Below are 21,007 nucleotides of genomic sequence, written 5' to 3'. Positions count from 1 at the left end.
CAATTTTAAGCGGGAACATTTTATGTGTGACGAGGTCTCCACCAATGCGTGATATTAAAAAGACGAAAAATGTTGCAGTCCAATGCGCATGTGACGTCGACGTGGGCTGGTTTGATATGGTTTTGGCGATAGCGTATTGCAGGTCCAGGCTAAGCTGTAAATTATTTAGAAGTCGCATATTTGTTTTCCGTGGATTAGTTGTCCGAAACTTTTACTCTCAAAACATGCTGTAAAGTTTAGGTGGTTGTTTTATAAATTTTAGTAAAATGATTCTGTCCAAACTAAGAATGTAGGCATTCCTAGCCTATATATCGTTGCAAGCCAAAATTGAGGAAGGCTCGTGATGTAGTTTTGCGATAGTAGCTTCTTGGTTTAATGTTCAATGGTCCCTGGTTCAATCGCGTGTCGAGGCAACTAATTTCGTTCACTTTGTTTTGTTGAGGTGTCAGTTCGCATTAGGAACACATTTTTCAGCTGGAAACACTGTGTTTATGACGATTTCGCAACCAATGCGTCATATCTACTGGATGAAAAATGTCGAAGTGCAATGTGCATGTGACGTCGACGTGGGCTGGTTTGTTATTATTTTGTAATTCTGTCAAACTGAGAATGTAGGCATTCTTAGCCTAGATCTTGTTGCAAGCGAATATTGATGGAGGCTCGTGAAGTGGTTCTACGACAGTAGCTTCTTAGTTAAATGTACTTTGCATTGAAAAGCCTATTTTTTAAAAATTGGCTCATGATCCCTTGAGCCGGATTTCAGTCAAAGTATATTTACTGGATCAAATAAAGATCGATCGCCGCTCCCAGATGGTCTAGTGGTCAGGATTCCTGGCTTTCACCCAGGCGGCCCGGGTTCGATTCCCGGTCTGGGAAAGTGCATGCATTGATGGTTCAGTGGTAGAATTCTCGCCTGCCACGCGGGAGGCCCGGGTTCGATTCCCGGTCAATGCATTTTCTTAACATTACCTGGATAACCTTTCGTGTGAGTGCCCAGAAAGTGTATTTTCGCTTTGATGACAAAATTGTTTTGAAGAATAAGGATTGTTGTTCGTTAATAGGGAGGTATATGCCGTGATAACTTAGAGAAATGGATTGCTGAAAGAAAAATTCTCAATTTGCCAGAAAATTCTTCAATAAAACAAAAATTTCAAAGTCGGAATAATGGTGAAACTAATCGTTGTTTTGGACCCCAAACAATCGAGGCCAATTAGCTCAGTTGGTTAGAGCGTCGTGCTAATAACGCGAATGTCGCGGGTTCGAGCCCCGTATTGGCCAAAGCTTGCCTCGATAGCTCAGTTGGGAGAGCGTTAGACTGAAGATCTAAAGGTCCCTGGTTCAATCCCGGGTCGAAGCAACTAATTTCGATTACTTCGTTCTTTTGAGAAGTCATTTCCTTTTAGGAACACAATTTTAAGCGGGAACATTTTATGTGTGACGAGGTCTCCACCAATGCGTGATATTAAAAAGACGAAAAATGTTGCAGTCCAATGCGCATGTGACGTCGACGTGGGCTGGTTTGATATGGTTTTGGCGATAGCGTATTGCAGGTCCAGGCTAAGCTGTAAATTATTTAGAAGTCGCATATTTGTTTTCCGTGGATTAGTTGTCCGAAACTTTTACTCTCAAAACATGCTGTAAAGCTTAGGTGGTTGTTTTATAAATTTTAGTAAAATGATTCTGTCCAAACTAAGAATGTAGGCATTCCTAGCCTATATGTCGTTGCAAGCCAAAATTGAGGAAGGCTCGTGATGTAGTTTTGCGATAGTAGCTTCTTGGTTTAATGTTCAATGATCCCTGGTTCAATCGCGTGTCGAGGCAACTAATTTCGTTCACTTTGTTTTGTTGAGGTGTCAGTTCGCATTAGGAACACATTTTTCAGCTGGAAACACTGTGTTTATGACGATTTCGCAACCAATGCGTCATATCTACTGGATGAAAAATGTCGAAGTGCAATGTGCATGTGACGTCGACGTGGGCTGGTTTGTTATTATTTTGTAATTCTGTCAAACTGAGAATGTAGGCATTCTTAGCCTAGATCTTGTTGCAAGCGAATATTGATGGAGGCTCGTGAAGTGGTTCTACGACAGTAGCTTCTTAGTTAAATGTACTTTGCATTGAAAAGCCTATTTTTTAAAAATTGGCTCATGATCCCTTGAGCCGGATTTCAGTCAAAGTATATTTACTGGATCAAATAAAGATCGATCGCCGCTCCCAGATGGTCTAGTGGTCAGGATTCCTGGCTTTCACCCAGGCGGCCCGGGTTCGATTCCCGGTCTGGGAAAGTGCATGCATTGATGGTTCAGTGGTAGAATTCTCGCCTGCCACGCGGGAGGCCCGGGTTCGATTCCCGGTCAATGCATTTTCTTAACATTACCTGGATAACCTTTCGTGTGAGTGCCCAGAAAGTGTATTTTCGCTTTGATGACAAAATTGTTTTGAAGAATAAGGATTGTTGTTCGTTAATAGGGAGGTATATGCCGTGATAACTTAGAGAAATGGATTGCTGAAAGAAAAATTCTCAATTTGCCAGAAAATTCTTCAATAAAACAAAAATTTCAAAGTCGGAATAATGGTGAAACTAATCGTTGTTTTGGACCCCAAACAATCGAGGCCAATTAGCTCAGTTGGTTAGAGCGTCGTGCTAATAACGCGAATGTCGCGGGTTCGAGCCCCGTATTGGCCAAAGCTTGCCTCGATAGCTCAGTTGGGAGAGCGTTAGACTGAAGATCTAAAGGTCCCTGGTTTAATCCCGGGTCGAGGCAACTAATTTCGATTACTTCGTTCTTTTGAGAAGTCATTTCCTTTTAGGAACACAATTTTAAGCGGGAACATTTTATGTGTGACGAGGTCTCCACCAATGCGTGATATTAAAAAGACGAAAAATGTTGCAGTCCAATGCGCATGTGACGTCGACGTGGGCTGGTTTGATATGGTTTTGGCGATAGCGTATTGCAGGTCCAGGCTAAGCTGTAAATTATTTAGAAGTCGCATATTTGTTTTCCGTGGATTAGTTGTCCGAAACTTTTACTCTCAAAACATGCCTTAAAGCTTAGGTGGTTGTTTTATAAATTTTAGTAAAATGATTCTGTCCAAACTAAGAATGTAGGCATTCCTAGCCTATATGTCGTTGCAAGCCAAAATTGAGGAAGGCTCGTGATGTAGTTTTGCGATAGTAGCTTCTTGGTTTAATGTTCAATTATCCCTGGTTCAATCGCGTGTCGAGGCAACTAATTTCGTTCACTTTGTTTTGTTGAGGTGTCAGTTCGCATTAAAAACACATTTTTCAGCTGGAAACACTGTGTTTATGACGATTTCGCAACCAATGCGTCATATCTACTGGATGAAAAATGTCGAAGTGCAATGTGCATGTGACGTCGACGTGGGCTGGTTTGCTATTATTTTGTAATTCTGTCAAACTGAGAATGTAGGCATTCTTAGCCTAGATCTTGTTGCAAGCGAATATTGATGGAGGCTCGTGAAGTGGTTCTACGACAGTAGCTTCTTAGTTAAATGTACTTTGCATTGAAAAGCCTATTTTTTAAAAATTGGCTCATGATCCCTTGAGCCGGATTTCAGTCAAAGTATATTTACTGGATCAAATAAAGATCGATCGCCGCTCCCAGATGGTCTAGTGGTCAGGATTCCTGGCTTTCACCCAGGCGGCCCGGGTTCGATTCCCGGTCTGGGAAAGTGCATGCATTGATGGTTCAGTGGTAGAATTCTCGCCTGCCACGCGGGAGGCCCGGGTTCGATTCCCGGTCAATGCATTTTCTTAACATTACCTGGATAACCTTTCGTGTGAGTGCCCAGAAAGTGTATTTTCGCTTTGATGACAAAAATGTTTTGAAGAATAAGGATTGTTGTTCGTTAATAGGGAGGTATATGCCGTGATAACTTAGAGAAATGGATTGCTGAAAGAAAAATTCTCAATTTGCCAGAAAATTCTTCAATAAAACAAAAATTTCAAAGTCGGAATAATGGTGAAATTAATCGTTGTTTTGGACCCCAAACAATCGAGGCCGATTAGCTCAGTTGGTTAGAGCGTCGTGCTAATAACGCGAATGTCGCGGGTTCGAGCCCCGTATTGGCCAAAGCTTGCCTCGATAGCTCAGTTGGGAGAGCGTTAGACTGAAGATCTAAAGGTCCCTGGTTCAATCCCGGGTCGAGGCAACTAATTTCGATTACTTCGTTCTTTTGAGAAGTCATTTCCTTTTAGGAACACAATTTTAAGCGGGAACATTTTATGTGTGACGAGGTCTCCACCAATGCGTGATATTAAAAAGACGAAAAATGTTGCAGTCCAATGCGCATGTGACGTCGACGTGGGCTGGTTTGATATGGTTTTGGCGATAGCGTATTGCAGGTCCAGGCTAAGCTGTAAATTATTTAGAAGTCGCATATTTGTTTTCCGTGGATTAGTTGTCCGAAACTTTTACTCTCAAAACATGCTGTAAAGTTTAGGTGGTTGTTTTATAAATTTTAGTAAAATGATTCTGTCCAAACTAAGAATGTAGGCATTCCTAGCCTATATATCGTTGCAAGCCAAAATTGAGGAAGGCTCGTGATGTAGTTTTGCGATAGTAGCTTCTTGGTTTAATGTTCAATGGTCACTGGTTCAATCGCGTGTCGAGGCAACTAATTTCGTTCACTTTGTTTTGTTGAGGTGTCAGTTCGCATTAGGAACACATTTTTCAGCTGGAAACACTGTGTTTATGACGATTTTGCAACCAATGCGTCATATCTACTGGATGAAAAATGTCGAAGTGCAATGTGCATGTGACGTCGACGTGGGCTAGTTTGTTATTATTTTGTAATTCTGTCAAACTGAGAATGTAGGCATTCTTAGCCTAAATCTCGTTGCAAGCGAATATTGATGGAGGCTCGTGAAGTGGTTCTACGACAGTAGCTTCTTAGTTAAATGTACTTTGCATTGAAAAGCCTATTTTTTAAAATTGGATCATGATCCCTTGAGCCGGATTTCAGTCAAAGTATATTTACTGGATCAAATAAAGATCGATCGCCGCTCCCAGATGGTCTAGTGGTCAGGATTCCTGGCTTTCACCCAGGCGGCCCGGGTTCGATTCCCGGTCTGGGAAAGTGCATGCATTGATGGTTCAGTGGTAGAATTCTCGCCTGCCACGCGGGAGGCCCGGGTTCGATTTCCGGTCAATGCAATTTCTTAACATTACCTGGATAACCTTTCGTGTGAGTGCCCAGAAAGTTTATTTTCGCTTTGATGACAAAAATGTTTTGAAGAATAAGGATTGTTGTTCGTTAATAGGGAGGTATATGCCGTGATAACTTAGAGAAATGGATTGCTGAAAGAAAAATTCTCAATTTGCCAGAAAATTCTTGAATAAAACCAAAATTTCAAAGTCGGAATAATGGTGAAATTAATCGTTGTTTTGGACCCCAAACAATCGAGGCCGATTAGCTCAGTTGGTTAGAGCGTCGTGCTAATAACGCGAATGTCGCGGGTTCGAGCCCCGTATTGGCCAAAGCTTGCCTCGATAGCTCAGTTGGGAGAGCGTTAGACTGAAGATCTAAAGGTCCCTGGTTCAATCCCGGGTCGAGGCAACTAATTTCGATTACTTCGTTCTTTTGAGAAGTCATTTCCTTTTAGGAACACAATTTTAAGCGGGAACATTTTATGTGTGACGAGGTCTCCACCAATGCGTGATATTAAAAAGACGAAAAATGTTGCAGTCCAATGCGCATGTGACGTCGACGTGGGCTGGTTTGATATGGTTTTGGCGATAGCGTATTGCAGGTCCAGGCTAAGCTGTAAATTATTTAGAAGTCGCATATTTGTTTTCCGTGGATTAGTTGTCCGAAACTTTTACTCTCAAAACATGCTGTAAAACTTAGGTGGTTGTTTTATAAATTTTAGTAAAATGATTCTGTCCAAACTAAGAATGTAGGCATTCCTAGCCTATATATCGTTGCAAGCCAAAATTGAGGAAGGCTCGTGATGTAGTTTTGCGATAGTAGCTTCTTGGTTTAATGTTCAATGGTCCCTGGTTCATTCGCGTGTCGAGGCAACTAATTTCGTTCACTTTGTTTTGTTGAGGTGTCAGTTCGCATTAGGAACATATTTTTTCAGCTGGAAACACTGTGTTTATGACGATTTCGCAACCAATGCGTCATATCTACTGGATGAAAAATGTCGAAGTGCAATGTGCATGTGACGTCGACGTGGGCTGGTTTGTTATTATTTTGTAATTCTGTCAAACTGAGAATGTAGGCATTCTTAGCCTAGATCTCGTTGCAAGCGAATATTGATGGAGGCTCTTGAAGTGGTTCTACGACAGTAGCTTCTTAGTTAAATGTACTTGCATTGAAAAGCCTATTTTTTTAAAATTGGATCATGATCCCTTGAGCCGGATTTCAGTCAAAGTATATTTACTGGATCAAATAAAGATCGATCGCCGCTCCCAGATGGTCTAGTGGTCAGGATTCCTGGCTTTCACCCAGGCGGCCCGGCTTCGATTCCCGGTCTGGGAAAGTGCATGCATTGATGGTTCAGTGGTAGAATTCTCGCCTGCCACGCGGGAGGCCCGGGTTCGATTCCCGGTCAATGCATTTTCTTAACATTACCTGGATAACCTTTCGTGTGAGTGCCCAGAAAGGGTATTTTCGCTTTGATGACAAAAATGTTTTGAAGAATAAGGATTGTTGTTCGTTAATAGGGAGGTATATGCCGTGATAACTTAGAGAAATGGATTGCTGAAAGAAAAATTCTCAATTTGCCAGAAAATTCTTCAATAAAACAAAAATTTCAAAGTCGGAATAATGGTGAAATTAATCGTTGTTTTGGACCCCAAACAATCGAGGCCGATTAGCTCAGTTGGTTAGAGCGTCGTGCTAATAACGCGAATGTCGCGGGTTCGAGCCCCGTATTGGCCAAAGCTTGCCTCGATAGCTCAGTTGGGAGAGCGTTAGACTGAAGATCTAAAGGTCCCTGGTTCAATCCCGGGTCGAGGCAACTAATTTCGATTACTTCGTTCTTTTGAGAAGTCATTTCCTTTTAGGAACACAATTTTAAGCGGGAACATTTTATGTGTGACGAGGTCTCCACCAATGCGTGATATTAAAAAGACGAAAATTGTTGCAGTCCAATGCGCATGTGACGTCGACGTGGGCTGGTTTGATATGGTTTTGGCGATAGCGTATTGCAGGTCCAGGCTAAGCTGTAAATTATTTAGAAGTCGCATATTTGTTTTCCGTGGATTAGTTGTCCGAAACTTTTACTCTCAAAACATGCTGTAAAGTTTAGGTGGTTGTTTTATAAATTTTAGTAAAATGATTCTGTCCAAACTAAGAATGTAAGCATTCCTAGCCTATATATCGTTGCAAGCCAAAATTGAGGAAGGCTCGTGATGTAGTTTTGCGATAGTAGCTTCTTGGTTTAATGTTCAATGGTCCCTGGTTCAATCGCGTGTCGAGGCAACTAATTTCGTTCACTTTGTTTTGTTGAGGTGTCAGTTCGCATTAGGAACACATTTTTCAGCTGGAAACACTGTGTTTATGACGATTTCGCAACCAATGCGTCATATCTACTGGATGAAAAATGTCGAAGTGCAATGTGCATGTGACGTCGACGTGGGCTGGTTTGTTATTATTTTGTAATTCTGTCAAACTGAGAATGTAGGCATTCTTAGCCTAGATCTCGTTGCAAGCGAATATTGATGGAGGCTCGTGAAGTGGATCTACGACAGTAGCTTCTTAGTTAAATGTACTTTGCATTGAAAAGCCTGTTTTTTTAAATTGGCTCATGATCCCTTGAGCCGGATTTCAGTCAAAGTATATTTACTGGATCAAATAAAGATCGATCGCCGCTCCCAGATGGTCTAGTGGTCAGGATTCCTGGCTTTCACCCAGGCGGCCCGGGTTCGATTCCCGGTCTGGGAAAGTGCATGCATTGATGGTTCAGTGGTAGAATTCTCGCCTGCCACGCGGGAGGCCCGGGTTCGATTTCCGGTCAATGCAATTTCTTAACATTACCTGGATAACCTTTCGTGTGAGTGCCCAGAAAGTTTATTTTCGCTCTGATGACAAAAATGTTTTGAAGAATAAGGATTGTTGTTCGTTAATAGGGAGGTATATGCCGTGATAACTTAGAGAAATGGATTGCTGAAAGACAAATTCTCAATTTACCAGAAAATTCTTCAATAAAACAAAAATTTCAAAGTCGGAATAATGGTGAAACTAATCGTTGTTTTGGACCCCAAACAATCGAGGCCAATTAGCTCAGTTGGTTAGAGCGTCGTGCTAATAACGCGAATGTCGCGGGTTCGAGCCCCGTATTGGCCAAAGCTTGCCTCGATAGCTCAGTTGGGAGAGCGTTAGACTGAAGATCTAAAGGTCCCTGGTTTAATCCCGGGTCGAGGCAACTAATTTCGATTACTTCGTTCTTTTGAGAAGTCATTTCCTTTTAGGAACACAATTTTAAGCGGGAACATTTTATGTGTGACGAGGTCTCCACCAATGCGTGATATTAAAAAGACGAAAAGTGTTGCAGTCCAATGCGCATGTGACGTCGACGTGGGCTGGTTTGATATGGTTTTGGCGATAGCGTATTGCAGGTCCAGGCTAAGCTGTAAATTATTTAGAAGTCGCATATTTGTTTTCCGTGGATTAGTTGTCCGAAACTTTTACTCTCAAAACATGCTGTAAAGCTTAGGTGGTTGTTTTATAAATTTTAGTAAAATGATTCTGTCCAAACTAAGAATGTAGGCATTCCTAGCCTATATGTCGTTGCAAGCCAAAATTGAGGAAGGCTCGTGATGTAGTTTTGCGATAGTAGCTTCTTGGTTTAATGTTCAATGATCCCTGGTTCAATCGCGTGTCGAGGCAACTAATTTCGTTCACTTTGTTTTGTTGAGGTGTCAGTTCGCATTAGGAACACATTTTTCAGCTGGAAACACTGTGTTTATGACGATTTCGCAACCAATGCGTCATATCTACTGGATGAAAAATGTCGAAGTGCAATGTGCATGTGACGTCGACGTGGGCTGGTTTGTTATTATTTTGTAATTCTGTCAAACTGAGAATGTAGGCATTCTTAGCCTAGATCTCGTTGCAAGCGAATATTGATGGAGGCTCGTGAAGTGGTTCTACGACAGTAGCTTCTTAGTTAAATGTACTTTGCATTGAAAAGCCTATTTTTTAAAAATTGGATCATGATCCCTTGAGCCGGATTTCAGTCAAAGTATATTTACTGGATCAAATAAAGATCGATCGCCGCTCCCAGATGGTCTAGTGGTCAGGATTCCTGGCTTTCACCCAGGCGGCCCGGGTTCGATTCCCGGTCTGGGAAAGTGCATGCATTGATGGTTCAGTGGTAGAATTCTCGCCTGCAACGCGGGAGGCCCGGGTTCGATTTCTGGTCAATGCAATTTCTTAACATTACCTGGATAACCTTTCGTGTGAGTGCCCAGAAAGTTTATTTTCGTTTTGATGACAAAAATGTTTTGAAGAATAAGGATTGTTGTTCGTTAATAGGGAGGTATATGCCGTGATAACTTAGAGAAATGGATTGCTGAAAGAAAAATTCTCAATTTGCCAGAAAATTCTTGAATAAAACCAAAATTTCAAAGTCGGAATAATGGTGAAATTAATCGTTGTTTTGGACCCCAAACAATCGAGGCCGATTAGCTCAGTTGGTTAGAGCGTCGTGCTAATAACGCGAATGTCGCGGGTTCGAGCCCCGTATTGGCCAAAGCTTGCCTCGATAGCTCAGTTGGGAGAGCGTTAGACTGAAGATCTAAAGGTCTCTGGTTCAATCCCGGGTCGAGGCAACTAATTTCGATTACTTCGTTCTTTTGAGAAGTCATTTCCTTTTAGGAACACAATTTTAAGCGGGAACATTTTATGTGTGACGAGGTCTCCACCAATGCGTGATATTAAAAAGACGAAAAATGTTGCAGTCCAATGCGCATGTGACGTCGACGTGGGCTGGTGTGATATGGTTTTGGCGATAGCGTATTGCAGGTCCAGGCTAAGCTGTAAATTATTTAGAAGTCGCATATTTGTTTTCCGTGGATTAGTTGTCCGAAACTTTTACTCTCAAAACATGCTGTAAAGCTTAGGTGGTTGTTTTATAAATTTTAGTAAAATGATTCTGTCCAAACTAAGAATGTAGGCATTCCTAGCCTATATATCGTTGCAAGCCAAAATTGAGGAAGGCTCGTGATGTAGTTTTGCGATAGTAGCTTCTTGGTTTAATGTTCAATGATCCCTGGTTCAATCGCGTGTCGAGGCAACTAATTTCGTTCACTTTGTTTTGTTGAGGTGTCAGTTCGCATTAGGAACACATTTTTCAGCTGGAAACACTGTGTTTATGACGATTTCGCAACCAATGCGTCATATCTACTGGATGAAAAATGTCGAAGTGCAATGTGCATGTGACGTCGACGTGGGCTGGTTTGTTATTATTTTGTAATTCTGTCAAACTGAGAATGTAGGCATTCTTAGCCTAGATCTCGTTGCAAGCGAATATTGATGGAGGCTCGTGAAGTGGTTCTACGACAGTAGCTTCTTAGTTAAATGTACTTTGCATTGAAAAACCTATTTTTTAAAAATTGGATCATGATCCCTTGAGCCGGATTTCAGTCAAAGTATATTTACTGGATCAAATAAAGATCGATCGCCGCTCCCAGATGGTCTAGTGGTCAGGATTCCTGGCTTTCACCCAGGCGGCCCGGGTTCGATTCCCGGTCTGGGAAAGTGCATGCATTGATGGTTCAGTGGTAGAATTCTCGCCTGCAACGCGGGAGGCCCGGGTTCGATTTCTGGTCAATGCAATTTCTTAACATTACCTGGATAACCTTTCGTGTGAGTGCCCAGAAAGTTTATTTTCGCTTTGATGACAAAAATGTTTTGAAGAATAAGGATTGTTGTTCGTTAATAGGGAGGTATATGCCGTGATAACTTAGAGAAATGGATTGCTGAAAGAAAAATTCTCAATTTGCCAGAAAATTCTTCAATAAAACAAAAATTTCAAAGTCGGAATAATGGTGAAATTAATCGTTGTTTTGGACCCCAAACAATCGAGGCCGATTAGCTCAGTTGGTTAGAGCGTCGTGCTAATAACGCGAATGTCGCGGGTTCGAGCCCCGTATTGGCCAAAGCTTGCCTCGATAGCTCAGTTGGGAGAGCGTTAGACTGAAGATCTAAAGGTCCCTGGTTCAATCCCGGGTCGAGGCAACTAATTTCGATTACTTCGTTCTTTTGAGAAGTCATTTCCTTTTAGGAACACAATTTTAAGCGGGAACATTTTATGTGTGACGAGGTCTCCACCAATGCGTGATATTAAAAAGACGAAAAATGTTGCAGTCCAATGCGCATGTGACGTCGACGTGGGCTGGTGTGATATGGTTTTGGCGATAGCGTATTGCAGGTCCAGGCTAAGCTGTAAATTATTTAGAAGTCGCATATTTGTTTTCCGTGGATTAGTTGTCCGAAACTTTTACTCTCAAAACATGCTGTAAAGCTTAGGTGGTTGTTTTATAAATTTTAGTAAAATGATTCTGTCCAAACTAAGAATGTAGGCATTCCTAGCCTATATATCGTTGCAAGCCAAAATTGAGGAAGGCTCGTGATGTAGTTTTGCGATAGTAGCTTCTTGGTTTAATGTTCAATGGTCCCTGGTTCAATCGCGTGTCGAGGCAACTAATTTCGTTCACTTTGTTTTGTTGAGGTGTCAGTTCGCATTAGGAACACATTTTTCAGCTGGAAACACTGTGTTTATGACGATTTCGCAACCAATGCGTCATATCTACTGGATGAAAAATGTCGAAGTGCAATGTGCATGTGACGTCGACGTGGGCTGGTTTGTTATTATTTTGTAATTCTGTCAAACTGAGAATGTAGGCATTCTTAGCCTAGATCTTGTTGCAAGCGAATATTGATGGAGGCTCGTGAAGTGGTTCTACGACAGTAGCTTCTTAGTTAAATGTACTTTGCATTGAAAAGCCTATTTTTTAAAAATTGGCTCATGATCCCTTGAGCCGGATTTCAGTCAAAGTATATTTACTGGATCAAATAAAGATCGATCGCCGCTCCCAGATGGTCTAGTGGTCAGGATTCCTGGCTTTCACCCAGGCGGCCCGGGTTCGATTCCCGGTCTGGGAAAGTGCATGCATTGATGGTTCAGTGGTAGAATTCTCGCCTGCCACGCGGGAGGCCCGGGTTCGATTTCCGGTCAATGCAATTTCTTAACATTACCTGGATAACCTTTCGTGTGAGTGCCCAGAAAGTTTATTTTCGCTCTGATGACAAAAATGTTTTGAAGAATAAGGATTGTTGTTCGTTAATAGGGAGGTATATGCCGTGATAACTTAGAGAAATGGATTGCTGAAAGACAAATTCTCAATTTGCCAGAAAATTCTTCAATAAAACAAAAATTTCAAAGTCGGAATAATGGTGAAATTAATCGTTGTTTTAGACCCCAAACAATCGAGGCCGATTAGCTCAGTTGGTTAGAGCGTCGTGCTAATAACGCGAATGTCGCGGGTTCGAGCCCCGTATTGGCCAAAGCTTGCCTCGATAGCTCAGTTGGGAGAGCGTTAGACTGAAGATCTAAAGGTCCCTGGTTCAATCCCGGGTCGAGGCAACTAATTTCGATTACTTCGTTCTTTTGAGAAGTCATTTCCTTTTAGGAACACAATTTTAAGCGGGAACATTTTATGTGTGACGAGGTCTCCACCAATGCGTGATATTAAAAAGACGAAAAATGTTGCAGTCCAATGCGCATGTGACGTCGACGTGGGCTGGTTTGATATGGTTTTGGCGATAGCGTATTGCAGGTCCAGGCTAAGCTGTAAATTATTTAGAAGTCGCATATTTGTTTTCCGTGGATTAGTTGTCCGAAACTTTTACTCTCAAAACATGCTGTAAAGCTTAAGTGGTTGTTTTATAAATTTTAGTAAAATGATTCTGTCCAAACTAAGAATGTAGGCATTCCTAGCCTATATATCGTTGCAAGCCAAAATTGAGGAAGGCTCGTGATGTAGTTTTGCGATAGTAGCTTCTTGGTTTAATGTTCAATGGTCCCTGGTTCAATCGCGTGTCGAGGCAACTAATTTCGTTCACTTTGTTTTGTTGAGGTGTCAGTTCGCATTAGGAACACATTTTTCAGCTGGAAACACTGTGTTTATGACGATTTCGCAACCAATGCGTCATATCTACTGGATGAAAAATGTCGAAGTGCAATGTGCATGTGACGTCGACGTGGGCTGGTTTGTTATTATTTTGTAATTCTGTCAAACTGAGAATGTAGGCATTCTTAGCCTAGATCTTGTTGCAAGCGAATATTGATGGAGGCTCGTGAAGTGGTTCTACGACAGTAGCTTCTTAGTTAAATGTACTTTGCATTGAAAAGCCTATTTTTAAAAAATTGGCTCATGATCCCTTGAGCCGGATTTCAGTCAAAGTATATTTACTGGATCAAATAAAGATCGATCGCCGCTCCCAGATGGTCTAGTGGTCAGGATTCCTGGCTTTCACCCAGGCGGCCCGGGTTCGATTCCCGGTCTGGGAAAGTGCATGCATTGATGGTTCAGTGGTAGAATTCTCGCCTGCCACGCGGGAGGCCCGGGTTCGATTTCCGGTCAATGCATTTTCTTAACATTACCTGGATAACCTTTCGTGTGAGTGCCCAGAAAGTGTATTTTCGCTTTGATGACAAAAATGTTTTGAAGAATAAGGATTGTTGTTCGTTAATAGGGAGGTATATGCCGTGATAACTTAGAGAAATGGATTGCTGAAAGAAAAATTCTCAATTTGCCAGAAAATTCTTCAATAAACAAAAATTTCAAAGTCGGAATAATGGTGAAATTAATCGTTGTTTTGTACCCCAAACAATCGAGGCCGATTAGCTCAGTTGATTAGAGCGTCGTGCTAATAACGCGAATGTCGCGGGTTCGAGCCCCGTATTGGCCAAAGCTTGCCTCGATAGCTCAGTTGGGAGAGCGTTAGACTGAAGATCTAAAGGTCCCTGGTTCAATCCCGGGTCGAGGCAACTAATTTCGATTACTTCGTTCTTTTGAGAAGTCATTTCCTTTTAGGAACACAATTTTAAGCGGGAACATTTTATGTGTGACGAGGTCTCCACCAATGCGTGATATTAAAAAGACGAAAAATGTTGCAGTCCAATGCGCATGTGACGTCGACGTGGGCTGGTTTGATATGGTTTTGGCGATAGCGTATTGCAGGTCCAGGCTAAGCTGTAAATTATTTAGAAGTCGCATATTTGTTTTCCGTGGATTAGTTGTCCGAAACTTTTACTCTCAAAACATGCTGTAAAACTTAGGTGGTTGTTTTATAAATTTTAGTAAAATGATTCTGTCCAAACTAAGAATGTAGGCATTCCTAGCCTATATATCGTTGCAAGCCAAAATTGAGGAAGGCTCGTGATGTAGTTTTGCGATAGTAGCTTCTTGGTTTAATGTTCAATGGTCCCTGGTTCAATCGCGTGTCGAGGCAACTAATTTCGTTCACTTTGTTTTGTTGAGGTGTCAGTTCGCATTAGGAACACATTTTTCAGCTGGAAACATTGTGTTTATGACGATTTCGCAACCAATGCGTCATATCTACTGGATGAAAAATGTCGAAGTGCAATGTGCATGTGACGTCGACGTGGGCTGGTTTGTTATTATTTTGTAATTCTGTCAAATTGAGAATGTAGGCATTCTTAGCCTAGATCAGGCATGCACAACTCAAAACAGTACACGGGCCGTTTTAGCGAAAAAATATTTTTCGCGGGCCGCGTGCTAACGTTGTTGTAACTAACGTGTAGCCTACTTTATATAATGTGACCGATTAACCGTTGAATAAGAGATATCGTTGAGAAGATGGTTACTGTCAAGAGACGGTTGCCTCTCGCACTACAGTATCTAGTTGTTTTTAACGCTTAGCGGCGGTAAAGCATCGGATTCGTTGATTATGTAACTGTAACCGTGGAGAAAATGCCTGAATGAGCGAAATCACGGAATACCTCGCGGGCCGCATGAAAAGGTTTCGCGGGCCGCATGCGGCCCGCGGGCCGTATGTTGTGCATGCCTGGCCTAGATATTGTTGCAAGCGAATATTGATGGAGGCTCGTGAAGTGGATTTACGACAGTAGCTTCTTAGTTAAATGTACTTTGCATTGAAAAGCCTATTTTTTAAAAATTGGCTCATGATCCCTTGAGCCGGATTTCAGTCAAAGTATATTTACTGGATCAAATAAAGATCGATCGCCGCTCCCAGATGGTCTAGTGGTCAGGATTCCTGGCTTTCACCCAGGCGGCCCGGGTTCGATTCCCGGTCTGGGAAAGTGCATGCATTGATGGTTCAGTGGTAGAATTTTCGCCTGCCACGCGGGAGGCCCGGGTTCGATTCCCGGTCAATGCATTTTCTTAGCATTACCTGGATAACGTTTCGTGTGAGTGCCCAGAAAGTGTATTTTCGCTTTGATGACAAAAATGTTTTGAAGAATAAGGATTGTTGTTCGTTAATAGGGAGGTATATGCCGTGATAACTTAGAGAAATGGATTGCTGAAAGAAAAATTCTCAATTTGGCAGAAAATTCTTCAATAAAACAAAAATTTCAAAGTCGGAATAATGGTGAAATTAATCGTTGTTTTGGACCCCAAACAATCGAGGCCGATTAGCTCAGTTGGTTAGAGCGTCGTGCTAATAACGCGAATGTCGCGGGTTCGAGCCCCGTATTGGCCAAAGCTTGCCTCGATAGCTCAGTTGGGAGAGCGTTAGACTGAAGATCTAAAGGTCCCTGGTTCAATCCCGGGTCGAGGCAACTAATTTCGATTACTTCGTTCTTTTGAGAAGTCATTTCCTTTTAGGAACACAATTTTAAGCGGGAACATTTTATGTGTGACGAGGTCTCCACCAATGCGTGATATTAAAAAGACGAAAAATGTTGCAGTCCAATGCGCATGTGACGTCGACGTGGGCTGGTTTGATATGGTTTTGGCGATAGCGTATTGCAGGTCCAGGCTAAGCTGTAAATTATTTAGAAGTCGCATATTTGTTTTCCGTGGATTAGTTGTCCGAAACTTTTACTCTCAAAACATGCTGTAAAACTTAGGTGGTTGTTTTATAAATTTTAGTAAAATGATTCTGTCCAAACTAAGAATGTAGGCATTCCTAGCCTATATATCGTTGCAAGCCAAAATTGAGGAAGGCTCGTGATGTAGTTTTGCGATAGTAGCTTCTTGGTTTAATGTTCAATGGTCCCTGGTTCAATCGCGTGTCGAGGCAACTAATTTCGTTCACTTTGTTTTGTTGAGGTGTCAGTTCGCATTAGGAACACATTTTTCAGCTGGAAACATTGTGTTTATGACGATTTCGCAACCAATGCGTCATATCTACTGGATGAAAAATGTCGAAGTGCAATGTGCATGTGACGTCGACGTGGGCTGGTTTGTTATTATTTTGTAATTCTGTCAAATTGAGAATGTAGGCATTCTTAGCCTAGATCAGGCATGCACAACTCAAAACAGTACACGGGCCGTTTTAGCGAAAAAATATTTTTCGCGGGCCGCGTGCTAACGTTGTTGTAACTAACGTGTAGCCTACTTTATATAATGTGACCGATTAACCGTTGAATAAGAGATATCGTTGAGAAGATGGTTACTGTCAAGAGACGGTTGCCTCTCGCACTACAGTATCTAGTTGTTTTTAACGCTTAGCGGCGGTAAAGCATCGGATTCGTTGATTATGTAACTGTAACCGTGGAGAAAATGCCTGAATGAGCGAAATCACGGAATACCTCGCGGGCCGCATGAAAAGGTTTCGCGGGCCGCATGCGGCCCGCGGGCCGTATGTTGTGCATGCCTGGCCTAGATATTGTTGCAAGCGAATATTGATGGAGGCTCGTGAAGTGGATTTACGACAGTAGCTTCTTAGTTAAATGTACTTTGCATTGAAAAGCCTATTTTTTAAAAATTGGCTCATGATCCCTTGAGCCGGATTTCAGTCAAAGTATATTTACTGGATCAAATAAAGATCGATCGCCGCTCCCAGATGGTCTAGTGGTCAGGATTCCTGGCTTTCACCCAGGCGGCCCGGGTTCGATTCCCGGTCTGGGAAAGTGCATGCATTGATGGTTCAGTGGTAGAATTTTCGCCTGCCACGCGGGAGGCCCGGGTTCGATTCCCGGTCAATGCATTTTCTTAGCATTACCTGGATAACGTTTCGTGTGAGTGCCCAGAAAGTGTATTTTCCATTTGATGACAAAAATGTTTTGAAGAATAAGGATTGTTGTTCGTTAATAGGGAGGTATATGCCGTGATAACTTAGAGAAATGGATTGCTGAAAGAAAAATTCTCAATTTGGCAGAAAATTCTTCAATAAAACAAAAATTTCAAAGTCGGAATAATGGTGAAATTAATCGTTGTTTTGGACCCCAAACAATCGAGGCCGATTAGCTCAGTTGGTTAGAGCGTCGTGCTAATAACGCGAATGTCGCGGGTTCGAGCCCCGTATTGGCCAAAGCTTGCCTCGATAGCTCAGTTGGGAGAGCGTTAGACTGAAGATCTAAAGGTCCCTGGTTCAATCCCGGGTCGAGGCAACTAATTTCGATTACTTCGTTCTTTTGAGAAGTCATTTCCTTTTAGGAACACAATTTTAAGCGGGAACATTTTATGTGTGACGAAGTCTCCACCAATGCGTGATATTAAAAAGACGAAAAATGTTGCAGTCCAATGCGCATGTGACGTCGACGTGGGCTGGTTTGATATGGTTTTGGCGATAGCGTATTGCAGGTCCAGGCTAAGCTGTAAATTATTTAGAAGTCGCATATTTGTTTTCCGTGGATTAGTTGTCCGAAACTTTTACTCTCAAAACATGCTGTAAAACTTAGGTGGTTGTTTTATAAATTTTAGTAAAATGATTTTGTCCAAACTAAGAATGTAGGCATTCCTAGCCTATATATCGTTGCAAGCCAAAATTGAGGAAGGCTCGTGATGTAGTTTTGCGATAGTAGCTTCTTGGTTTAATGTTCAATGGTCCCTGGTTCAATCGCGTGTCGAGGCAACTAATTTCGTTCACTTTGTTTTGTTGAGGTGTCAGTTCGCATTAGGAACATATTTTTTCAGCTGGAAACACTGTGTTTATGACGATTTCGCAACCAATGCGTCATATCTACTGGATGAAAAATTTCGAAGTGCAATGTGCATGTGACGTCGACGTGGGCTGGTTTGTTATTATTTTGTAATTCTGTCAAACTGAGAATGTAGGCATTCTTAGCCTAGATCTCGTTGCAAGCGAATATTGATGGAGGCTCGTGAAGTGGTTCTACGACAGTAGCTTCTTAGTTAAATGTACTTGCATTGAAAAGCCTATTTTTTTAAAATTGGATCATGATCCCTTGAGCCGGATTTCAGTCAAAGTATATTTACTGGATCAAATAAAGATCGATCGCCGCTCCCAGATGGTCTAGTGGTCAGGATTCCTGGCTTTCACCCAGGCGGCCCGGGTTCGATTCCCGGTCTGGGAAAGTGCATGCATTGATGGTTCAGTGGTAGAATTCTCGCCTGCCACGCGGGAGGCCCGGGTTCGATTCCCGGTCAATGCATTTTCTTAACATTACCTGGATAACCTTTCGTGTGAGTGCCCAGAAAGTGTATTTTCGCTTTGATGACAAAAATGTTTTGAAGAATAAGGATTGTTGTTCGTTAATAGGGAGGTATATGCCGTGATAACTTAGAGAAATGGATTGCTGAAAGAAAAATTCTCAATTTACCGGAAAATTCTTCAATAAAACAAAAATTTCAAAGTCGGAATAATGGTGAAATTAATCGTTGTTTTGGACCCCAAACAATCGAGGCCGATTAGCTCAGTTGGTTAGAGCGTCGTGCTAATAACGCGAATGTCGCGGGTTCGAGCCCCGTATTGGCCAAAGCTTGCCTCGATAGCTCAGTTGGGAGAGCGTTAGACTGAAGATCTAAAGGTCCCTGGTTCAATCCCGGGTCGAGGCAACTAATTTCGATTACTTCGTTCTTTTGAGAAGTCATTTCCTTTTAGGAACACAATTTTAAGCGGGAACATTTTATGTGTGACGAGGTCTCCACCAATGCGTGATATTAAAAAGACGAAAAATGTTGTAGTCCAATGCGCATGTGACGTCGACGTGGGCTGGTTTGATATGGTTTTGGCGATAGCGTATTGCAGGTCCAGGCTAAGCTGTAAATTATTTAGAAGTCGCATATTTGTTTTCCGTGGATTAGTTATCGGAAACTTTTACTCTCAAAACATGCTGTAAAGTTTAGGTGGTTGTTTTATAAATTTTAGTAAATTGATTCTGTCCAAACTAAGAATGTAGGCATTCCTAGCCTATATATCGTTGCAAGCCAAAATTGAGGAAGGCTCGTGATGTAGTTTTGCGATAGTAGCTTCTTGGTTTAATGTTCAATGGTCCCTGGTTCAATCGCGTGTCGAGGCAACTAATTTCGTTCACTTTGTTTTGTTGAGGTGTCAGTTCGCATTAGGAACATATTTTTTTAGCTGGAAACACTGTGTTTATGACGATTTCGCAACCAATGCGTCATATCTACTAGATGAAAAATTTCGAAGTGCAATGTGCATGTGACGTCGACGTGGGCTGGTTTGTTATTATTTTGTAATTCTGTCAAACTGAGAATGTAGGCATTCTTAGCCTAGATCTTGTTGCAAGCGAATATTGATGGAGGCTCGTGAAGTGGTTCTACGACAGTAGCTTCTTAGTTAAATGTACTTTGCATTGAAAAGCCTATTTTTTAAAAATTGGGTCATGATCCCTTGAGCCGGATTTCAGTCAAAGTATATTTACTGGATCAAATAAAGATCGATCGCCGCTCCCAGATGGTCTAGTGGTCAGGATTCCTGGCTTTCACCCAGGCGGCCCGGGTTCGATTCCCTCTCTGGGAAAGTGCATGCATTGATGGTTCAGTGGTAGAATTCTCGCCTGCCACGCGGGAGGCCCGGGTTCGATTCCCGGTCAATGCATTTTCTTAACATTACCTGGATAACCTTTCGTGTGAGTGCCCAGAAAGTGTATTTTCGCTTTGATGACAAAAATGTTTTGAAGAATAAGGATTGTTGTTCGTTAATAGGGAGGTATATGCCGTGATAACTTAGAGAAATGGATTGCTGAAAGAAAAATTCTCAATTTGCCAGAAAATTCTTCAATAAAACAAAAATTTCAAAGTCGGAATAATGGTGAAATTAATCGTTGTTTTGGACCCCAAACAATCGAGGCCGATTAGCTCAGTTGGTTAGAGCGTCGTGCTAATAACGCGAATGTCGCGGGTTCGAGCCCCGTATTGGCCAAAGCTTGCCTCGATAGCTCAGTTGGGAGAGCGTTAGACTGAAGATCTAAAGGTCCCTGGTTCAATCCCGGGTCGAGGCAACTAATTTCGATTACTTCGTTCTTTTGAGAAGTCATTTCCTTTTAGGAACACAATTTTAAGCGGGAACATTTTATGTGTGACGAGGTCTCCACCAATGCGTGATATTAAAAAGACGAAAAATGTTGCAGTCCAATGCGCATGTGACGTCGACGTGGGCTGGTTTGATATGGTTTTGGCGATAGCGTATTGCAGGTCCAGGCTAAGCTGTAAATTATTTAGAAGTCGCATATTTGTTTTCCGTGGATTAGTTATCGGAAACTTTTACTCTCAAAACATGCTGTAAAGTTTAGGTGGTTGTTTTATAAATTTTAGTAAATTGAATCTGTCCAAACTAAGAATGTAGGCATTCCTAGCCTATATATCGTTGCAAGCCAAAATTGAGGAAGGCTCGTGATGTAGTTTTGCGATAGTAGCTTCTTGGTTTAATGTTCAATGGTCCCTGGTTCAATCGCGTGTCGAGGCAACTAATTTCGTTCACTTTGTTTTGTTGAGGTGTCAGTTCGCATTAGGAACATATTTTTTTAGCTGGAAACACTGTGTTTATGACGATTTCGCAACCAATGCGTCATATCTACTAGATGAAAAATTTCGAAGTGCAATGTGCATGTGAC

The 21,007-nt window shown here is 41.9% G+C and overlaps 56 non-coding genes across 56 annotated transcripts; all 56 read left to right on the top strand.

Annotated features, from left to right (window-relative positions):
• Positions 1 to 804: 804 nt before the first annotated feature.
• Trnae-uuc (transfer RNA glutamic acid (anticodon UUC)) lies at positions 805 to 876 on the top strand. Its single transcript has one exon. It is a non-coding gene; the product is annotated as a tRNA-Glu (tRNA).
• A 7-nt stretch (positions 877 to 883) lies between these two features.
• Positions 884 to 954, top strand: Trnag-gcc (transfer RNA glycine (anticodon GCC)). Its single transcript has one exon. It is a non-coding gene; the product is annotated as a tRNA-Gly (tRNA).
• Positions 955 to 1,204: 250 nt separating this feature from the next.
• Positions 1,205 to 1,278, top strand: Trnai-aau (transfer RNA isoleucine (anticodon AAU)). The gene has a single exon. It is a non-coding gene; the product is annotated as a tRNA-Ile (tRNA).
• A 6-nt stretch (positions 1,279 to 1,284) lies between these two features.
• On the top strand, positions 1,285 to 1,357 carry Trnaf-gaa (transfer RNA phenylalanine (anticodon GAA)). Its single transcript has one exon. It is a non-coding gene; the product is annotated as a tRNA-Phe (tRNA).
• Positions 1,358 to 2,212: 855 nt separating this feature from the next.
• Trnae-uuc (transfer RNA glutamic acid (anticodon UUC)) lies at positions 2,213 to 2,284 on the top strand. The gene has a single exon. It is a non-coding gene; the product is annotated as a tRNA-Glu (tRNA).
• A 7-nt stretch (positions 2,285 to 2,291) lies between these two features.
• Trnag-gcc (transfer RNA glycine (anticodon GCC)) lies at positions 2,292 to 2,362 on the top strand. Its single transcript has one exon. It is a non-coding gene; the product is annotated as a tRNA-Gly (tRNA).
• A 250-nt stretch (positions 2,363 to 2,612) lies between these two features.
• On the top strand, positions 2,613 to 2,686 carry Trnai-aau (transfer RNA isoleucine (anticodon AAU)). Its single transcript has one exon. It is a non-coding gene; the product is annotated as a tRNA-Ile (tRNA).
• A 6-nt stretch (positions 2,687 to 2,692) lies between these two features.
• Trnaf-gaa (transfer RNA phenylalanine (anticodon GAA)) lies at positions 2,693 to 2,765 on the top strand. Its single transcript has one exon. It is a non-coding gene; the product is annotated as a tRNA-Phe (tRNA).
• An 855-nt stretch (positions 2,766 to 3,620) lies between these two features.
• On the top strand, positions 3,621 to 3,692 carry Trnae-uuc (transfer RNA glutamic acid (anticodon UUC)). Its single transcript has one exon. It is a non-coding gene; the product is annotated as a tRNA-Glu (tRNA).
• A 7-nt stretch (positions 3,693 to 3,699) lies between these two features.
• Positions 3,700 to 3,770, top strand: Trnag-gcc (transfer RNA glycine (anticodon GCC)). Its single transcript has one exon. It is a non-coding gene; the product is annotated as a tRNA-Gly (tRNA).
• A 250-nt stretch (positions 3,771 to 4,020) lies between these two features.
• On the top strand, positions 4,021 to 4,094 carry Trnai-aau (transfer RNA isoleucine (anticodon AAU)). Its single transcript has one exon. It is a non-coding gene; the product is annotated as a tRNA-Ile (tRNA).
• Positions 4,095 to 4,100: 6 nt separating this feature from the next.
• Trnaf-gaa (transfer RNA phenylalanine (anticodon GAA)) lies at positions 4,101 to 4,173 on the top strand. The gene has a single exon. It is a non-coding gene; the product is annotated as a tRNA-Phe (tRNA).
• An 854-nt stretch (positions 4,174 to 5,027) lies between these two features.
• Positions 5,028 to 5,099, top strand: Trnae-uuc (transfer RNA glutamic acid (anticodon UUC)). Its single transcript has one exon. It is a non-coding gene; the product is annotated as a tRNA-Glu (tRNA).
• A 7-nt stretch (positions 5,100 to 5,106) lies between these two features.
• On the top strand, positions 5,107 to 5,177 carry Trnag-gcc (transfer RNA glycine (anticodon GCC)). The gene has a single exon. It is a non-coding gene; the product is annotated as a tRNA-Gly (tRNA).
• A 250-nt stretch (positions 5,178 to 5,427) lies between these two features.
• Trnai-aau (transfer RNA isoleucine (anticodon AAU)) lies at positions 5,428 to 5,501 on the top strand. Its single transcript has one exon. It is a non-coding gene; the product is annotated as a tRNA-Ile (tRNA).
• Positions 5,502 to 5,507: 6 nt separating this feature from the next.
• On the top strand, positions 5,508 to 5,580 carry Trnaf-gaa (transfer RNA phenylalanine (anticodon GAA)). Its single transcript has one exon. It is a non-coding gene; the product is annotated as a tRNA-Phe (tRNA).
• Positions 5,581 to 6,435: 855 nt separating this feature from the next.
• Trnae-uuc (transfer RNA glutamic acid (anticodon UUC)) lies at positions 6,436 to 6,507 on the top strand. The gene has a single exon. It is a non-coding gene; the product is annotated as a tRNA-Glu (tRNA).
• A 7-nt stretch (positions 6,508 to 6,514) lies between these two features.
• Positions 6,515 to 6,585, top strand: Trnag-gcc (transfer RNA glycine (anticodon GCC)). Its single transcript has one exon. It is a non-coding gene; the product is annotated as a tRNA-Gly (tRNA).
• Positions 6,586 to 6,835: 250 nt separating this feature from the next.
• On the top strand, positions 6,836 to 6,909 carry Trnai-aau (transfer RNA isoleucine (anticodon AAU)). The gene has a single exon. It is a non-coding gene; the product is annotated as a tRNA-Ile (tRNA).
• A 6-nt stretch (positions 6,910 to 6,915) lies between these two features.
• On the top strand, positions 6,916 to 6,988 carry Trnaf-gaa (transfer RNA phenylalanine (anticodon GAA)). Its single transcript has one exon. It is a non-coding gene; the product is annotated as a tRNA-Phe (tRNA).
• An 854-nt stretch (positions 6,989 to 7,842) lies between these two features.
• On the top strand, positions 7,843 to 7,914 carry Trnae-uuc (transfer RNA glutamic acid (anticodon UUC)). The gene has a single exon. It is a non-coding gene; the product is annotated as a tRNA-Glu (tRNA).
• A 7-nt stretch (positions 7,915 to 7,921) lies between these two features.
• Positions 7,922 to 7,992, top strand: Trnag-gcc (transfer RNA glycine (anticodon GCC)). Its single transcript has one exon. It is a non-coding gene; the product is annotated as a tRNA-Gly (tRNA).
• A 250-nt stretch (positions 7,993 to 8,242) lies between these two features.
• Positions 8,243 to 8,316, top strand: Trnai-aau (transfer RNA isoleucine (anticodon AAU)). The gene has a single exon. It is a non-coding gene; the product is annotated as a tRNA-Ile (tRNA).
• Positions 8,317 to 8,322: 6 nt separating this feature from the next.
• Positions 8,323 to 8,395, top strand: Trnaf-gaa (transfer RNA phenylalanine (anticodon GAA)). Its single transcript has one exon. It is a non-coding gene; the product is annotated as a tRNA-Phe (tRNA).
• An 855-nt stretch (positions 8,396 to 9,250) lies between these two features.
• On the top strand, positions 9,251 to 9,322 carry Trnae-uuc (transfer RNA glutamic acid (anticodon UUC)). Its single transcript has one exon. It is a non-coding gene; the product is annotated as a tRNA-Glu (tRNA).
• Positions 9,323 to 9,329: 7 nt separating this feature from the next.
• Positions 9,330 to 9,400, top strand: Trnac-gca (transfer RNA cysteine (anticodon GCA)). Its single transcript has one exon. It is a non-coding gene; the product is annotated as a tRNA-Cys (tRNA).
• A 250-nt stretch (positions 9,401 to 9,650) lies between these two features.
• Positions 9,651 to 9,724, top strand: Trnai-aau (transfer RNA isoleucine (anticodon AAU)). The gene has a single exon. It is a non-coding gene; the product is annotated as a tRNA-Ile (tRNA).
• A 6-nt stretch (positions 9,725 to 9,730) lies between these two features.
• Positions 9,731 to 9,803, top strand: Trnaf-gaa (transfer RNA phenylalanine (anticodon GAA)). The gene has a single exon. It is a non-coding gene; the product is annotated as a tRNA-Phe (tRNA).
• An 855-nt stretch (positions 9,804 to 10,658) lies between these two features.
• Trnae-uuc (transfer RNA glutamic acid (anticodon UUC)) lies at positions 10,659 to 10,730 on the top strand. The gene has a single exon. It is a non-coding gene; the product is annotated as a tRNA-Glu (tRNA).
• A 7-nt stretch (positions 10,731 to 10,737) lies between these two features.
• On the top strand, positions 10,738 to 10,808 carry Trnac-gca (transfer RNA cysteine (anticodon GCA)). Its single transcript has one exon. It is a non-coding gene; the product is annotated as a tRNA-Cys (tRNA).
• Positions 10,809 to 11,058: 250 nt separating this feature from the next.
• Trnai-aau (transfer RNA isoleucine (anticodon AAU)) lies at positions 11,059 to 11,132 on the top strand. The gene has a single exon. It is a non-coding gene; the product is annotated as a tRNA-Ile (tRNA).
• Positions 11,133 to 11,138: 6 nt separating this feature from the next.
• On the top strand, positions 11,139 to 11,211 carry Trnaf-gaa (transfer RNA phenylalanine (anticodon GAA)). Its single transcript has one exon. It is a non-coding gene; the product is annotated as a tRNA-Phe (tRNA).
• Positions 11,212 to 12,066: 855 nt separating this feature from the next.
• Trnae-uuc (transfer RNA glutamic acid (anticodon UUC)) lies at positions 12,067 to 12,138 on the top strand. The gene has a single exon. It is a non-coding gene; the product is annotated as a tRNA-Glu (tRNA).
• Positions 12,139 to 12,145: 7 nt separating this feature from the next.
• Positions 12,146 to 12,216, top strand: Trnag-gcc (transfer RNA glycine (anticodon GCC)). Its single transcript has one exon. It is a non-coding gene; the product is annotated as a tRNA-Gly (tRNA).
• A 250-nt stretch (positions 12,217 to 12,466) lies between these two features.
• Trnai-aau (transfer RNA isoleucine (anticodon AAU)) lies at positions 12,467 to 12,540 on the top strand. Its single transcript has one exon. It is a non-coding gene; the product is annotated as a tRNA-Ile (tRNA).
• Positions 12,541 to 12,546: 6 nt separating this feature from the next.
• On the top strand, positions 12,547 to 12,619 carry Trnaf-gaa (transfer RNA phenylalanine (anticodon GAA)). Its single transcript has one exon. It is a non-coding gene; the product is annotated as a tRNA-Phe (tRNA).
• Positions 12,620 to 13,474: 855 nt separating this feature from the next.
• Trnae-uuc (transfer RNA glutamic acid (anticodon UUC)) lies at positions 13,475 to 13,546 on the top strand. The gene has a single exon. It is a non-coding gene; the product is annotated as a tRNA-Glu (tRNA).
• Positions 13,547 to 13,553: 7 nt separating this feature from the next.
• Positions 13,554 to 13,624, top strand: Trnag-gcc (transfer RNA glycine (anticodon GCC)). The gene has a single exon. It is a non-coding gene; the product is annotated as a tRNA-Gly (tRNA).
• Positions 13,625 to 13,873: 249 nt separating this feature from the next.
• On the top strand, positions 13,874 to 13,947 carry Trnai-aau (transfer RNA isoleucine (anticodon AAU)). The gene has a single exon. It is a non-coding gene; the product is annotated as a tRNA-Ile (tRNA).
• A 6-nt stretch (positions 13,948 to 13,953) lies between these two features.
• Positions 13,954 to 14,026, top strand: Trnaf-gaa (transfer RNA phenylalanine (anticodon GAA)). The gene has a single exon. It is a non-coding gene; the product is annotated as a tRNA-Phe (tRNA).
• Positions 14,027 to 15,249: 1,223 nt separating this feature from the next.
• Trnae-uuc (transfer RNA glutamic acid (anticodon UUC)) lies at positions 15,250 to 15,321 on the top strand. Its single transcript has one exon. It is a non-coding gene; the product is annotated as a tRNA-Glu (tRNA).
• Positions 15,322 to 15,328: 7 nt separating this feature from the next.
• Trnag-gcc (transfer RNA glycine (anticodon GCC)) lies at positions 15,329 to 15,399 on the top strand. Its single transcript has one exon. It is a non-coding gene; the product is annotated as a tRNA-Gly (tRNA).
• Positions 15,400 to 15,649: 250 nt separating this feature from the next.
• On the top strand, positions 15,650 to 15,723 carry Trnai-aau (transfer RNA isoleucine (anticodon AAU)). Its single transcript has one exon. It is a non-coding gene; the product is annotated as a tRNA-Ile (tRNA).
• A 6-nt stretch (positions 15,724 to 15,729) lies between these two features.
• On the top strand, positions 15,730 to 15,802 carry Trnaf-gaa (transfer RNA phenylalanine (anticodon GAA)). Its single transcript has one exon. It is a non-coding gene; the product is annotated as a tRNA-Phe (tRNA).
• Positions 15,803 to 17,025: 1,223 nt separating this feature from the next.
• Positions 17,026 to 17,097, top strand: Trnae-uuc (transfer RNA glutamic acid (anticodon UUC)). Its single transcript has one exon. It is a non-coding gene; the product is annotated as a tRNA-Glu (tRNA).
• Positions 17,098 to 17,104: 7 nt separating this feature from the next.
• On the top strand, positions 17,105 to 17,175 carry Trnag-gcc (transfer RNA glycine (anticodon GCC)). The gene has a single exon. It is a non-coding gene; the product is annotated as a tRNA-Gly (tRNA).
• Positions 17,176 to 17,425: 250 nt separating this feature from the next.
• Positions 17,426 to 17,499, top strand: Trnai-aau (transfer RNA isoleucine (anticodon AAU)). Its single transcript has one exon. It is a non-coding gene; the product is annotated as a tRNA-Ile (tRNA).
• Positions 17,500 to 17,505: 6 nt separating this feature from the next.
• On the top strand, positions 17,506 to 17,578 carry Trnaf-gaa (transfer RNA phenylalanine (anticodon GAA)). Its single transcript has one exon. It is a non-coding gene; the product is annotated as a tRNA-Phe (tRNA).
• An 855-nt stretch (positions 17,579 to 18,433) lies between these two features.
• Positions 18,434 to 18,505, top strand: Trnae-uuc (transfer RNA glutamic acid (anticodon UUC)). The gene has a single exon. It is a non-coding gene; the product is annotated as a tRNA-Glu (tRNA).
• Positions 18,506 to 18,512: 7 nt separating this feature from the next.
• Positions 18,513 to 18,583, top strand: Trnag-gcc (transfer RNA glycine (anticodon GCC)). Its single transcript has one exon. It is a non-coding gene; the product is annotated as a tRNA-Gly (tRNA).
• Positions 18,584 to 18,833: 250 nt separating this feature from the next.
• On the top strand, positions 18,834 to 18,907 carry Trnai-aau (transfer RNA isoleucine (anticodon AAU)). Its single transcript has one exon. It is a non-coding gene; the product is annotated as a tRNA-Ile (tRNA).
• Positions 18,908 to 18,913: 6 nt separating this feature from the next.
• Positions 18,914 to 18,986, top strand: Trnaf-gaa (transfer RNA phenylalanine (anticodon GAA)). The gene has a single exon. It is a non-coding gene; the product is annotated as a tRNA-Phe (tRNA).
• An 856-nt stretch (positions 18,987 to 19,842) lies between these two features.
• Trnae-uuc (transfer RNA glutamic acid (anticodon UUC)) lies at positions 19,843 to 19,914 on the top strand. Its single transcript has one exon. It is a non-coding gene; the product is annotated as a tRNA-Glu (tRNA).
• A 7-nt stretch (positions 19,915 to 19,921) lies between these two features.
• Positions 19,922 to 19,992, top strand: Trnag-gcc (transfer RNA glycine (anticodon GCC)). The gene has a single exon. It is a non-coding gene; the product is annotated as a tRNA-Gly (tRNA).
• Positions 19,993 to 20,242: 250 nt separating this feature from the next.
• Positions 20,243 to 20,316, top strand: Trnai-aau (transfer RNA isoleucine (anticodon AAU)). The gene has a single exon. It is a non-coding gene; the product is annotated as a tRNA-Ile (tRNA).
• A 6-nt stretch (positions 20,317 to 20,322) lies between these two features.
• On the top strand, positions 20,323 to 20,395 carry Trnaf-gaa (transfer RNA phenylalanine (anticodon GAA)). The gene has a single exon. It is a non-coding gene; the product is annotated as a tRNA-Phe (tRNA).
• The last annotated feature ends 612 nt before the right edge of the window (positions 20,396 to 21,007 follow it).

Source organism: Clavelina lepadiformis, chromosome 7 (genome assembly GCF_947623445.1).
Source record: "Clavelina lepadiformis chromosome 7, kaClaLepa1.1, whole genome shotgun sequence".
In the NCBI taxonomy this organism is placed as follows: domain Eukaryota; kingdom Metazoa; phylum Chordata; class Ascidiacea; order Aplousobranchia; family Clavelinidae; genus Clavelina; species Clavelina lepadiformis.
This window is presented reverse-complemented; position numbering and strand designations above follow the sequence as displayed.